The sequence below is a fragment of the Rhinolophus hipposideros genome (assembly GCF_964194185.1).
Source record: "Rhinolophus hipposideros genome assembly, chromosome: 9".
Lineage (NCBI taxonomy): Eukaryota > Metazoa > Chordata > Mammalia > Chiroptera > Rhinolophidae > Rhinolophus > Rhinolophus hipposideros.
In genome coordinates, this window is record NC_138055.1 from 45,921,852 (window position 1) to 45,935,252 (window position 13,401).

Consider the following 13,401-nt stretch of genomic DNA (forward strand, 5'->3'; position numbering starts at 1 on the left):
ACACAAACATCTTCTCTGTATATTTTATTCCCTCCCTCCACATTCACAAAAACACAAAGGCTAAAGCATTTCAAAATTAGGTGAGGGAGGCAAGTTATTTATCAGTTCAGCTCCTTTTTCAAGGTTTGTATAAATAAGAACTAAGGCAATTCAATGGAATTATTCATATGATCCTTGCAATGAACAAAAGCTAAGCATCAGAAAGCAGTTCAAAATTCCTCTGGAGCATATGTATTTCCTTACAAGAAACATCTGTGATTCTCTAATGCACTTCAGACCTAACTTTATCTGTTGCTAAAAATTATGTAACATGTATATACTTCAAGCACTGAACAGACTTATTAATTACATCGTCACAGAGGAATTTAAAATGCCATCTCTTTTTGACACACATTATAACAAATATTTCAACACTAGAGCACTAAGCAGTCTTCTTACATAAAATCTAACCATTCCCTAAATTGTTTGGAAGAGATTTTTTTTTTCCCCTCCCACTTTCATGAGCACTTATTTGATGCTGAATTTACTCCCGGGCCGTAAGTTTTTGTTTCTTCAGTTTCTTCTGGGAGATCTTTTTCTTCTGAGCAACCTCCTCTTCTGGTTTGGAGCAATCGGCCCTTTTTCCATTAGGATCATCTCAGTGTGGCAGGCGGAGCTCATGTCGGGGTTAATCCATTAGTCCAGGAGCTCTATAAATTCTGGTAGCATCCTGGGAGCTTCGCGCACTGGCTGGGCTCAATGACCAGAGAGTCTACATTTAAAACCTTACATTACTCACTGCATTTTTAAGTACGTGCAGCAAAAATTCAGTGCTATTTTTGGTCCACTGACCCTGCGTCCAGCTCCTCGGTTTGGCCTGGGCACACCTACCAACTCCACCATTGTAAAGATGGAATGGTACACCTTGTTTTTGGGATGTGACATCCTTGAGATACTTGGTGGTTTTTCTGATATGCATACCCTTGATGGTCTGGGCAGTCTCACTAGTGTTCTTAAAGTGAACACAAAGATTTGAACCTCTCGATTTGCATGATTTCGTGGTATTCTCTGGGTCAAGTAAGTAGCAAACCATTTTCAGAGGTCACCGCAGCCACTTATGGGAAGAGGAAGTAGAAGAGATGTTTCAAAGCAAAACAAATTGCCACATTATCTAGCTCTTTTTCAGATCCTAAGGAAAGAACTTAGATTATTCAAGTACATAAATAACAGTTGGAAATATCAATTTCAGTTAACATGTTTCAAGTGTCTTCAAGAAGATTACCATATTATTTGCTTATCAGTGTCATAAAAGAAAAAAAGAAGTGTAAATGCCTTTGGTGAAGTTATAACACGGTTTACAGGAGATTACTATAGACCAAAAGAGTGTTATGTGTGCGTGCGCACGTGTGAGTGCGCATGTGTTTGTATCCAGAAGACTGCATTTTAATGAGGGCAGAGGAGCTGACCAATACATAAAAGTGTTTTAACAGACTTTCTATTTCAACCATAGTTACTGTGGGTTTTGTCACTATAGCAATGGGCTTATGTGGGGCGAGTATCTGGCAGGCTGGGTGCTCAGCTGCTAAAGCAACATAAACCTCATTTTACCTCGAGCTAAGCAAATTTCCTCTAAGAAGGTTTGCTTAATTGAAAGACAGTTTCCAAGGATAAAGGAAACGTCTAAGTATCGGCTGGTGGGCACTGCTTCACAGTACACTGCTATGCTACGGCTAACCTCACACCTTCTCCTAGATGTGATCAAAGGCCTCCACTATGGTTCATTAGCGGTAGTTCTTTGGATCTAGGCAGTAACCTAACCTCCAGGATTTTCATGATCCCTGCAGCCTGGGTTAATTTCAGCTGTCTCTACAGGGGCTACATGAAACATGGCATTTACAAATTTGGATTATACAGCACTATTTATTACACGATGGAGGATTTCCAAAAATTCCAGAAGAGATGTTGGCATTTATGCAAGTCCACTACTGTTCAACCCAAAGAAGCACTATATTCTATAGGATGTTTTTGCCAGGATTGAAAGAGCCTATGTGAAAACACCTTAATTAGGACCATCTTAGCACCTCGCTATTGGATAGCCTCTAGCTCTAGGTGTTATTTTTCAAATGGGCCAACACACCATCCTAGAAACAGAACCCCCCAGTCCTGTAACCAGTCCCTTCACTCCAAATTTTCGGAGTGTATATTTTCTTATTTTCAGATTTAATAAGTCAAGTATATCTGGTAGCTATTAAAAGATTTAAACCACTACCATTTAAAAAGGTTTCAGTGTTCATAGATTTTAAGCCCATGGAGGGGGGAAATCTGGAGGGTTTGGTTCCTGTAAAATGGTGAAATTATTTGCTGGTTCCCCCCTCTCCCATTTTAAGAATATTCTTATTGATCTCTCTCTATTCTTTCAGTACTCTTTCAGTATGTTTTTAACACATGGTCATGGGCTCAAAAAAAAAAAAAAAAGAAAGACAGAAAAAGAAAAGAAAGAGAGGAATTTGAAGGACGGATAGTGATAATAATCTCCAGTGATCTAAAAAGATAATTATAATGATAGATCCATAAAAGTGAGGGGGCGGGGTGACTTAAAAACATCAGCTACTTAGAATATGCTATCAGATAACCTTTTTCCCTTTTTTTCTTTGGGGAAAGTTAAACTGCTGTACAACGTTTCTTTCAAATTTCCTTTATTGAACAGTTCAGTTATGCCGCTGATAGCAAATAGCCATCCTAGAAAACCAGGGCCAATATTGTATCACGTTAAGTGGTGGCTACTTTATATCGGACTTTTTTTTTTTTTTTTAAAGGCAACAAAAATAGGGTGTGTGTGTGGGGGTGGGGGGAAGGTGGTTATAAAAAACTTCACAGGAAACCAAATAGCCTTTATTTAAATTAAAAGCAATCACAGCCTGATTCTTGGAACACACTTCGAAATGCTTTTTGGCATGCAGCTGCTACTTGCCGCCAATATTGTGTGTAATTGGAAACATTTCAAACAGAATTGTTACCGAAGTCAAAGACCATAATTGCGAGCTGTGGGATCTGCGCCTCAGATAAAAGAAGGGCAGCTGAGTGAGAGCACACTGCTTGGAGGAGTCTACTTATGGGTCTGCATCTGACTGCAATATTTTCACTGTCTTATTGACAAAACTTGCTTTCCAGAGACCCAAAGAGAAAAGAAGGAAATAGAGAGAAGCAGACACAAAGCAAAAGCTGGTGGGTGCTATAAATCAGCAATTGGGACAAAACTCTTAGGAGTACATGACTTCAGTGCTTGAACAACTGAAATAACACAGCCCTAACTTTTTTCTCCTGAAGTGTAATCCACCAGAAATGAAAGGCATCTCTCTCAAGAGTTTACCCCCAATCTTCCAGTGAGAAAAACGCAACTGCAGTTTAATTGGTCACTTGTTTTTTAGGATCACTTGGAACCAAACTTATGTGGGGGAGAGGGAGTTTAAGTAAAGGTAATTGACAGCTGCCTGCTAGTTTACCGCTCTAAGTTTTCAAAAGTTGACACTTGCCTTTGCCTTGCAGAAGTTTTCATTTTCATTTTAAATTTAAAATCTCTCTTTATAGGGAAATGAACCTGGAAGGGTCTAATCAGTTCAGGCTGGGCAATCATTCTTGTTCCTATAGAGAGGTCCCTTCACAAGTGACCAAAATGCATTTAGAGTTTAGTCTAAATATGCTCACAAAACAGAGACACAGGAAAAATTATTACATTCTCATTGAGAGGTTTGATCCCCACTAATAACTGAAAATAGTGCCAACGGACCACTGGCTCAGGAACGGTTCTTGGAAAAACCATGTCATTCTGGCACGCAGAAAAAGTGATTTGATTATTCTGTCATAGTTCCATGCCAGAAGTGTCATGACATCAGCGTGCTCCAACTTGTAAAAGCATGTCTCTTCTCACCATCTCTCCTTCAGCAGAGAGAGGAATGGGGGAAATGAAGGTGTCGGTGGATCTCCACGTCAGGTCAGGTCTTTGCCACTGCTCCAAAATGTTGCGTCCCAAACGCAGATGTAGTTCATGTCCTTGACTTCAGTTCAGGATGGCCTTAAACAGGACGTGGTTACTGGTTACTGGGGGAGCTGAGGTGCTACAGTTGTGTGTGTCTAGCGATGGAGAAGTCCAGAAGCAGGGGCTGCTGCAGCTTCCCTGATGCATGTGGGTCCCCAGCCCTGGAGCGCTGGTTCCATGCGCTGCCTGAAGTTTCGAGGAACTGCACCACTGCAAGACTTGGCATCTGGATTATGGTATTTTCCTCTCCCAACTCATTTGCTCATGCCAACCTTCTAAAGATATTAGTGCACAATACGGTAATGCTTCATTCTGTGACCACAAGAAAAAGCAGTAATGGTCCCTTAAAACACCGACTAGCCAACCAACCAACCAACCATCCAATAAACAGCTCATTCACTTTCCTAACTCCTCTTTATTGTGGAATAATTACACCTGGATTTAAGCAAATTGGATATTCTCACTAAGAAGACTTCAACAATTGATATTCTTTTACATAAAGGGAAGGGGAAATAAGAGAGCTATTTTTTAAGGGGAAGGAGTTTATCACCGCCAAGAGACATCTTTCACATTTATTTCTACGCACAGATGAGAATCACTTGATTTTTAAAATTACTTTCCTTCTTTAAAAGGAAAAATTTACTCTTTGTAAACAGCTTTAACCAGGAAAGTAACTACAATAACTAGCATTCCAGCAATGATAACCTTTCCTGAAAACTGTTTCCCATAATATTGGACAATCCAAACTACAGGTATAGGCCACTAAAAGAGTTACTTAATTACTGAAAAATAAATTTTAAAATTCTTGTTCCATTTCATGAGTATTATGAACAATCACTCATAATACTTAACTCTGTTTTGTTATTATTAAGTCATTATAAAAGATTTTAGGGCAGACGGGTAGCTCAGTTGGTTAGAGCGTGAGCTCTGGGCAACAGGGTTGCCCGTTCAATTCTCACATGAGCCAGCAAACTGCGCCCTCCGCAACTAGAATGAAGACAATGAGCTACCACTGAGCTCTGGGGCAGCAGGATGGCTCAGTTGTTTGGAGTGTGGTCTCTCAACCACAAGGTTGCCGGTTGGACTCCCACAAGAGATGGTGGGCTATGCCCCCTGCAACTAAGATTGAACAAGGGCAAGAGGACTTGGAGCTAAGTTGTACCCTCCACAAGTGAGACTGAAAAGACAACAACTTGACTTGGAGCTGATGGGTCCTGGGAAAAACACACTGTTCCCCAGTAAAGTCCTGCTCTCCTTCCCCAATAAAATCTTCAAAAAAAATTTAGAGAAATTATCTTACAATGTCACTTTTTAAAACTTAGATTTCAGCTTCTTTATAAAAATCCTTAAGTAAAGAAACTTCAAAATTTTACCTTTTTTCTTTTGTGTCTTTTCAGAGTTATCATAGGAGAGGATATTAAGAAAAACCAGACTTTTATCCACACCTGCCTCTTAACTTAATAGTTTACCTATTAACCCTATAAGGATTTTTTTTCTCCCCAGATGATACTAGATTTTATTTGGGTGACCCAAACTGGCTCATTATAACCTCCTTTACTATAGAGACAAATGGTGGTTCCATGTACCTTGATTACGAAAACCTGATAAACTTTAAAAGTTTCATTGGTATTGCTGGCAGAACTGATTAAATCTGTCACTTTAATAGAATATATCGCTTTTATTTTAAAAACCTATGAACCAATGGGCTCACATCACCAATAAGTACCAAATTAAGGATGGAAAAATTAATTTACTAAACCCATTCACTCACATCAATATGGCTACCTCTATGTACCATCCAATTTTGCCTCCCTCCCCCTCTCTCACTCTCCTTCCTCTCTAACTAGATTTATTCAAAAGAATGAGTCACTATTGTTAGCCATGACATATTAAAACAGATTTTTCAAGTTCATCAGCAAGTGTGCTAACTCTTAACTGTGAGTAATGTCCATTTATTTCTAGCACCTTTTAGTTTTAATATGTAGAGCACATGCATTGTTAACCTTTAAATCCTTTGTATAAACATTTCTGGAAGAGCTTGTAAAATATCTCCTTCTGTGTTTCCTGACTTGCCAGTTGATGGCATTTAGAAACCCTCTGGAACCAGCAGGTGCTATATTTTGCTTTCTTCAGACTCCAGCTGGGCTACAATGACAGATTTCTGTCCCAGGCCAAGCCCAGCCACCTAGGCTAGGACCACATTGGAGGCAAACTGAACTGGGCCCCACCAGACAGCAAGATAAATGGCTGCTGTTTAAGTTTAAAATCCCCTGGTGGGAGTAAATATTGTTCCAGAGAAAAACGCTTGACAAATATTGCGTCATCCTTCCAGAGCTGTCTTGATTAAAGCAGAATCTTTGGATTAAGTTGATGCTTAATTCAAAATGTATCTATCTTGCTGTCATGGGATCCCCCCCCCCCATAGTCTAAAAACAGACATATTGTTGGGGACGGTCAAACAAGGCTGCAGCCTCCCAAGGGGAAAGAGTCCACTCCCCATAATAGAAGGCGGCTGAACACTGACACTTCACTGAGGATAATGGAGACAGCAAAGGCTTAGTGGGAAAAGGCCAGTTGTCACCTAAGTGACAGGCAACAGCTGAGCTCACACATCTGGAGCCGGATCAGGGCAAACATTCAGCAACCCTCACCCATCTACACCTTGGGCCTATCTAAAGGGACAGATAGACGTTCCTTTCACTCCAAAAGTACATTTAAAAATATCTGATGGTGAACCCCATCAATTATATAACATCAACTGCAGACACAGCCTTCTGAGGTACTGATTAAAATGAGGTAGATAAAACTGTCCAGCGTGAATAGAGACAATTTCATTAAGTATAATTTGTCCTTCATGAAATCCATCCTAAAAGCCACACACACATACATACACACACCACATATACATATATATGCTTTTTTATAGCACAAATGCATCTGAACTCCACCCGAGAGGCAAGATGTTCTTTTCTTTAGGCAGGTTCCCATGTGTGTTCTTCACCTTGCTCATGGCTGCAGTTCTGCCTCCCGTCCGCGTTTTAAGATCAGCAAGCAAACGTGTTTGGCTTGTGGTTCTGAATCCTCTTAGGCAAGCTGGAACCAAGTGCGGTGCCAGCCGTCCTTCCCCCATCCCCTCCTCGTTCTTCAGCCTCCCCGAAGACAATCTGTGGACAATTTTCCTAAAGTCCCCAAAATAACACGGCACTGCCAACAGTCACTGGCGATGCCGTTTGTTTTTCTTAGAGGGCAATGAAAATTTAACAGCTTTCTGCTGCATCCTGAGTCCCGGTCCTGCTAATCATTAACATGCCCCGTTTCTTCAACTTTTTCTGCCTAAAGGGAGGAAGACGCTCCCATTCTTTTCCATATACGTGCTACATTCAAAAAAACAACCTCGCCCGAGCGGGAGGGGGCCGGGGAGCCGAGGCACCCCTGCCAAAAAGCAATCGGCCCTCTCCCCAGAGCCTTAGCAGGGAATCGGCACCCTCCTTCCCGACGCCAGTAGGTGACAGGCCATCCTAAGCGGCGGACACATGCCAGGGCACCCTCCCTGCGCCAGCATCGCCCCGACTCTGGGGCGGTTGAACGGGTATCCACGCGGGAGAGGATCAAGGGAAGAGGTGGTCGCGATGCAGCGAGCAGGAGCCACGCGGGCAGCCTGTGTGAAGCGCGCGTGGTGCTGCAGCGCCGTGTCTGCTTTCACTGTGTGCACAGCCCAACCAACCGACTGTGCCCTTCTCCCTTGTTTTCTTCCACACCGACCCGGTGTGGGTGTCACAGACCCCCGCAGTGACACCGGAGGTGTCCGCCTATTCCCCGGCGGTGATCGCTGCCCACCGCCGCGCCCGCCACCCTCCCGCAGAGCCCTCCCGGAGCGGGCTGCCACTCACCCCGCGCCAAAGACGGAGAACTCCGCCGGACGGTCCTGGGCGCCGCGCTGGAGCTGCGGGGCTGCGGTCCGTGGCGTCAGGGACGGGCGCAGGGGGGCAGCACGCGAACCATCGAGAGCCCAGAGAGTCGCCAGGCCGGCCGCGGCGCCCCTCGGGGGAATCCGCGCGGGCGGTGCGAGGCTGGCACGTCCCGGGCGCGCGGTCGGGAGGCGGCGGCCACCGGAGGAACGCGGCGCGGGCAGCCGGCTGCAGGCGGAGTGCGCTCCGCTGAGCCCCGCGCCGCGGCGCCGCCGCGCACCCCGCCCTCGGCCGCCGGGGGCAGGCGCGAGCGAAAACGCGGAGCGCGGAGGCCTTCGCGGGATCCAGGCCGCTCGGCTCCTCCACGTGAACCCCGGCTCGGCGGGGAAGGCGAGGCCGGAGCCCGGTGCCGCGCGGCGAGGCGGGCGGGCGCACGTGCGGCCGGCTGGGCAGGACGGGCTCCGCGCGCAGCGCGCCCGGCGGAGCTGGGGGCCGGTTTTCTACCAGACGAAGTTCACCCGGGCGCAGCCCAGGTTCTCGAGCGCAGCTCGGTCATCTCCTGTGCCCCGCCCCCGAGTTGATGCCTTTTCTTTTTTTTTTAAACTAACAATCCTGATGGATTGAAAGCCATGAAGGATGAAGGGGGGAAAAAAGACAAACCCAATTTCCTCTGATCAAACGGTTTGGAAATTGTCTATTTGGGTTTCTTTCCCTTTGGTGTGGTGGTGGTGGTGGTGGTGGTAGTTAATGAAACTCTTGGATTCTTTCGGGCGCACCTCGCCTCTCTGGGGGCCCAATTGGACTCGACCCTATCGGTGTAATCCCATAGACTGAGCTGTCTCCGCCTGGGAGCACGAAATCGAAGACTCAGCCACTAGTCCATTCCCTTTCCTTCGTCGACGGTCCTGTCCATCCCAAAGAAAACTCTAAGTGTGGAGAATGCCCATGAGAATCTCAGCCCACCCCAGTGTTCAGAACTAGACCCAAGTTAGCATGGCACACTTCAAGTTGTGTCCTAAGTATTAATTTGATCACGGTGATCATTTTTCATTAGTAAAACTACTCTCCATGTTTTCAGTCTGCCCAGTTCCCAGAGCTGGGCTCTTAGGCACGTTTGCTCAGAATGAACTAGAACTCAGCCTGTTAGAAAGTTCTGCCCTGACATTCGTGTCACCTTAGGACCTCTCTTTCCAGTCTTACGCTGTGGGAATACTAGTCAACCCCCACCCAGGTTGCAGAGAGCAGACCCCGCAGCAGCTGCTCACCCCAACTTGACAGGTGTCTCTGGAAAGCTGGAGCTTCTTGACGTCTCAACCCCTTCCGCAATCTTCTAGGATACTGTTTTATCTTCCAGGAGGATGAAGACGTCCGTATGTGTGTGGGTGTGTGGGGGCGGAGGAATGCGGAGGGTGTTGATCCATGCAATTTTTATCCCTTTAAGAAAAATCAAAACTGCCAATTTCAGATTTTTTTTCAGAGCTCCAAGTCTCCTCCATTTTCACTGCTAGTGAAACGAGGGAATACTCAGCAAAAAATTGAGCAGATGAAAAAGAAGATGTAAGGGAATAACCCTTAAAGGCCAAAGGAGGAGAAAACGGTACACTTGCAGGGAGATGCTTGGCTTCCAGGCTGTGCTCCGACTCAGATCTCCCTGCATTGTAGAAACTCTCTCCCCTCTAGATACACCCGCTGAGTTCCTAATCCTCTGAGCACAGATCACTCAGGAAACAAGGCTGTTGCGTTAGAAATAACTCCACTTGCTCAGTAGTGTTTGTAACTGATGGGAATCTGGACAAAACAACCTAGGATGTCTTGCTCCTCAGCATTTTATTGGAGTTTGCTTTTTAAGTTGTGTCTGTTTATCTTGCCAGGGTTACAAGTGCTTCCATTAAGCTACAAACTTTTAGCTTCTATCTAAACTCCAGAACTGCCAGAGAAGACTGACAAAATGATTTATTCTACCCACGAAGGTTGTGAAAATCAGTACTTTTAAGGGCAAAGAATCCACTCTCCTTTTTAGTATCTTTGGGTGCTTATCTGTCTACTGTCTCAATTTGGACTTTCAAATGAAAGCAGTTTCCCAACAGTGACGCAGTGGAAGAGACTCAATGGAGGATGGAATCATTGAACTCCTACAGCAGCATCTTCACGAGAGAGCCCCTTCAGTGTGTCAGTACAGTAGTAGCAGCAGAGTTGGGTATGGAGATGCTCATGAGGAGAGTATTTCTAGAGCCTGCACTTGGATCTCCCTATTGATTGGGAGGAAAATGCTACTTTCTTATGACAAGACATGAATCTGGTATCAGAGGAAATAGATCTATGGGGACTTCACTAAGTTTTTGTTTATTGAGCATCTATTATACATGGAGGAAACATGTCGGACCTCATAGGGCATACATAATTGTTCCTCATGAGTTTTATCGCATCTTTAGACAAGTGCCGTGGGCAGCATAGTATGTATTCCATGTAAATGTGACACTTGGTCTTCAACCAAGACTCTCATAAAATTGCATTGGGTGGTACATGTGATGATTTGCCACCAGAACAGTCTGAATTCTAATCTCAGCCCCCCTGCTTATCAAATGTAGCCTAGAATTATGTGGTTCACCTTGAGGGGATGCTTACTTTCTTCTATATAAATGAGGATAAGGACATCAACTTCAGAGGACTATTGAGAGGATTGGATGCCAGGTGAGCAGAAAAGATTCAATAGGTAGAAAGTTTATATAATGCCAATTTATAAGGCATCTTCTCACAACCACTAGCCTCCATGAAAAATCTTACAAATTAGGAAAGAACCATTTTTTTAAAAAAATTTCCTCTGTAAAACATTCTTCATTGTGGATTACTGGGTTGCTTCTAGGTCTTTTGTATTAATGGTATTATTTTCTTTGCCTTTACAAACCAACATGGTACCATACCTTTCACAAATAGATCAATTCACTTAGGGAATGTTTATTTTTCTTTTTAAAGCTTTGATAACATATATATATGTGTGTATATATATATATTAATTTATTGGGGTGACAATTGTTAGTGAAATTACATAGATTTCAGGTGTGCAATTCTGTATTACATCGTCTATAAATCCCATTGTGTGTTCACCACCCAGAGTCAGTTCTCCTTCCATCACCATATATTTGATCCCCCTTACCCACATCTCCCTCCCCCCACCCTCCTTACCCTCTGGTAACCACTAAACGATTATCTGTGTCTATTAGTTTTTGTTTCTCATTTGTTTGTCTTGTTCTTTTGTTGTTTTTGGTTTATATAGCACATATCAGTGAAATCATAGGGTTCTCTGCTTTTCCTGTCTGACTTATTTCGCTTAGCATTATACTCTCAAGATCCATCCATGTTGTCACAAATGTTCCTATATCATCTTTTCTTACCACCGAATAGTATTCCATTGTGTATATATACCACAACTTCTTTATCCATTCGTCTATCGAAGGACATTTTGGTTGTTTCCATGTCTTGGCTGCCGTAAACAAAGCTGCAATGAACATTGGTGCACACGTGTCTTTATGTATAAATGTTTTCAAATTTTTTGGTAGATACACAGGAGAGGGATTGCTGGGTCATATGGTAATTCTATTCGTAATTTTTTGAGGAACCTCCACACTGCCTTCCATAGCGGCTGCACCAGTCTGCATTCCCACCAACAGTGTATGAGGGTTCCTTTTTCTCCACAGCCTCTCCAACACTTGACAAACATATATTTTTAAAGTGATACCTTTACGCCTTGAATTATGTCCTCCAAAGATTCATATGCTGAGCTCTTCTCCAATACCTCAAAATGTAACCTTATTCGGAGATAGTGCCTTCACAGAGATAATCAGGTTAAAATGAGGTCACTAGGGTAAGCTCTAATCCAATATGACTGAAGTCCTTATAAAAAGGGGAAATTTGGAAACAGACACAGGGAGAACACCACGTGATGATGAAGGTAGAGATCAGGGTGATATGTATGCAAGCTAAGGAACCACCAGAAGCTAAATGATAGACGTGGAACAGATTCTTCCCCACGTCCCTCAGAGGGAACCAATTCTGATGACACCTTGATCTCAGACTTCTAGTCTCCAGAACTGAGACAATAAATTACTCTTGTGTAAGTCACCCAGGTTCTGGTCCTTTGTTATGGCAGCCCTAGGAAATGAATGCAATACCTAACCAAGTCATGCTTTGAATGCCTCTTGGTTAACTGAAGAGTACTTTCATGTGAAGATGTAGAGTTCACAACAGTTTAGGCCACAGACTTGGGAATTAAAGTAAGAACCTGATGGTGTCAGCAGGCTGTGTTGATTTCCCGGTCTGTTTGATTCCTAAGCTTTGCTTGCTCCCTGTTTCCTGTGTTCGCCCACATCTGGACTCCTTTCCCTGACTTGCAGACTCAGCCCCACTCAGTGTTTCCAGGGTGAATCAGTCTTGACCCTGTAATGACCTGCTTAGGCTTAGCTATAAGGCACGTTTCCTTGCTGGAAATCCTAAAGTCTTTCCAGGGCTTTACGGATTGAGTGCACCCTCCTTGGATTAGCCTAAAAGGTGCCTCCTATTTGTACTCTGCCTATCTTTCTAGTTTATTTTCTTACTGCGTCACCCCACCCTTGTTTGCTCTAACCATATTAAATTATTTGCAGTTCTTCGAAAGCATCAAGCTAGTCTATACCCCTGTGCTTTGAACATACCTAGAATGTTACCCACTGACAACTGCCCTATTCGCTAACTCCTGTCTATCCTTTAAAATGCAACTCAAGCATCACCTTCTTCATAATCCATTGATGTACATATTTGTTGTTTGGTCTGTCCAGCATCTGTTTCTCCTTCTTTGTAATTCTCCAAATTTCCTTTGGGGAACCAACTTTCCCCACTGTCAGTGGTTTTCTTGGAGACTCATTCTTGGTTTTGCTGTTAGGATCATGTGACCCAAACCTGGAAAATTACAGCTCTGGATCTCTCTGATCAAAAGATTGATTCAGGGATGGATAGGCATGTGACCCAGGTCAGGTCCTGGGATTTTACAGGAATGTTTAGGAATTCCACGACAATAAATTTAACAAATATTATTGAGCACTAATGTATCTCTGTGCTGGAAATTCAACAGTAAACCAAAGTCTCTGCCCTTTTGGATGTTCTCTAAGCCCCTGGATCAAACCCTACCTCAGAACAAACTACCATTGAATTTTTCAGACTAGATTGATATTTTGTTTTCTTTTAAGCCCGTTTGGGGTGTAAGTGACTTCAAATTAAAGAATACTAACTGGTACATCCCTTTCCCATTTAGATACTACTTTTCTCTGTTCAACTTTTTACTCCTTTATCACTTCATTTGTTTATTTGATCAATTATACCTGAACTTATTCCAAAAAAGATTTAAGCCCACTTACAATTATGTAACAAGAACACATAACAAGTTAATCTGAAATTGTAATTTGAAAATAGGTCTGAAATGAGAAACAGAAATGAGACAAATTCATA

General features: G+C 43.4%; 1 protein-coding gene across 1 annotated transcript in view; it reads right to left on the reverse strand.

The window, feature by feature from the left end:
* Positions 1–8,206, reverse strand: part of PRICKLE1 (prickle planar cell polarity protein 1) — a 102,458-nt gene extending 94,252 nt beyond the window's left edge. The window contains exon 1 of the mRNA XM_081060702.1: positions 7,906–8,206. The gene's annotated coding sequence lies outside the window, so the exon portion shown is untranslated. The remainder of the gene's footprint in view (positions 1–7,905) is intronic.
* Between the last annotated feature and the right edge of the window lie 5,195 nt (positions 8,207–13,401).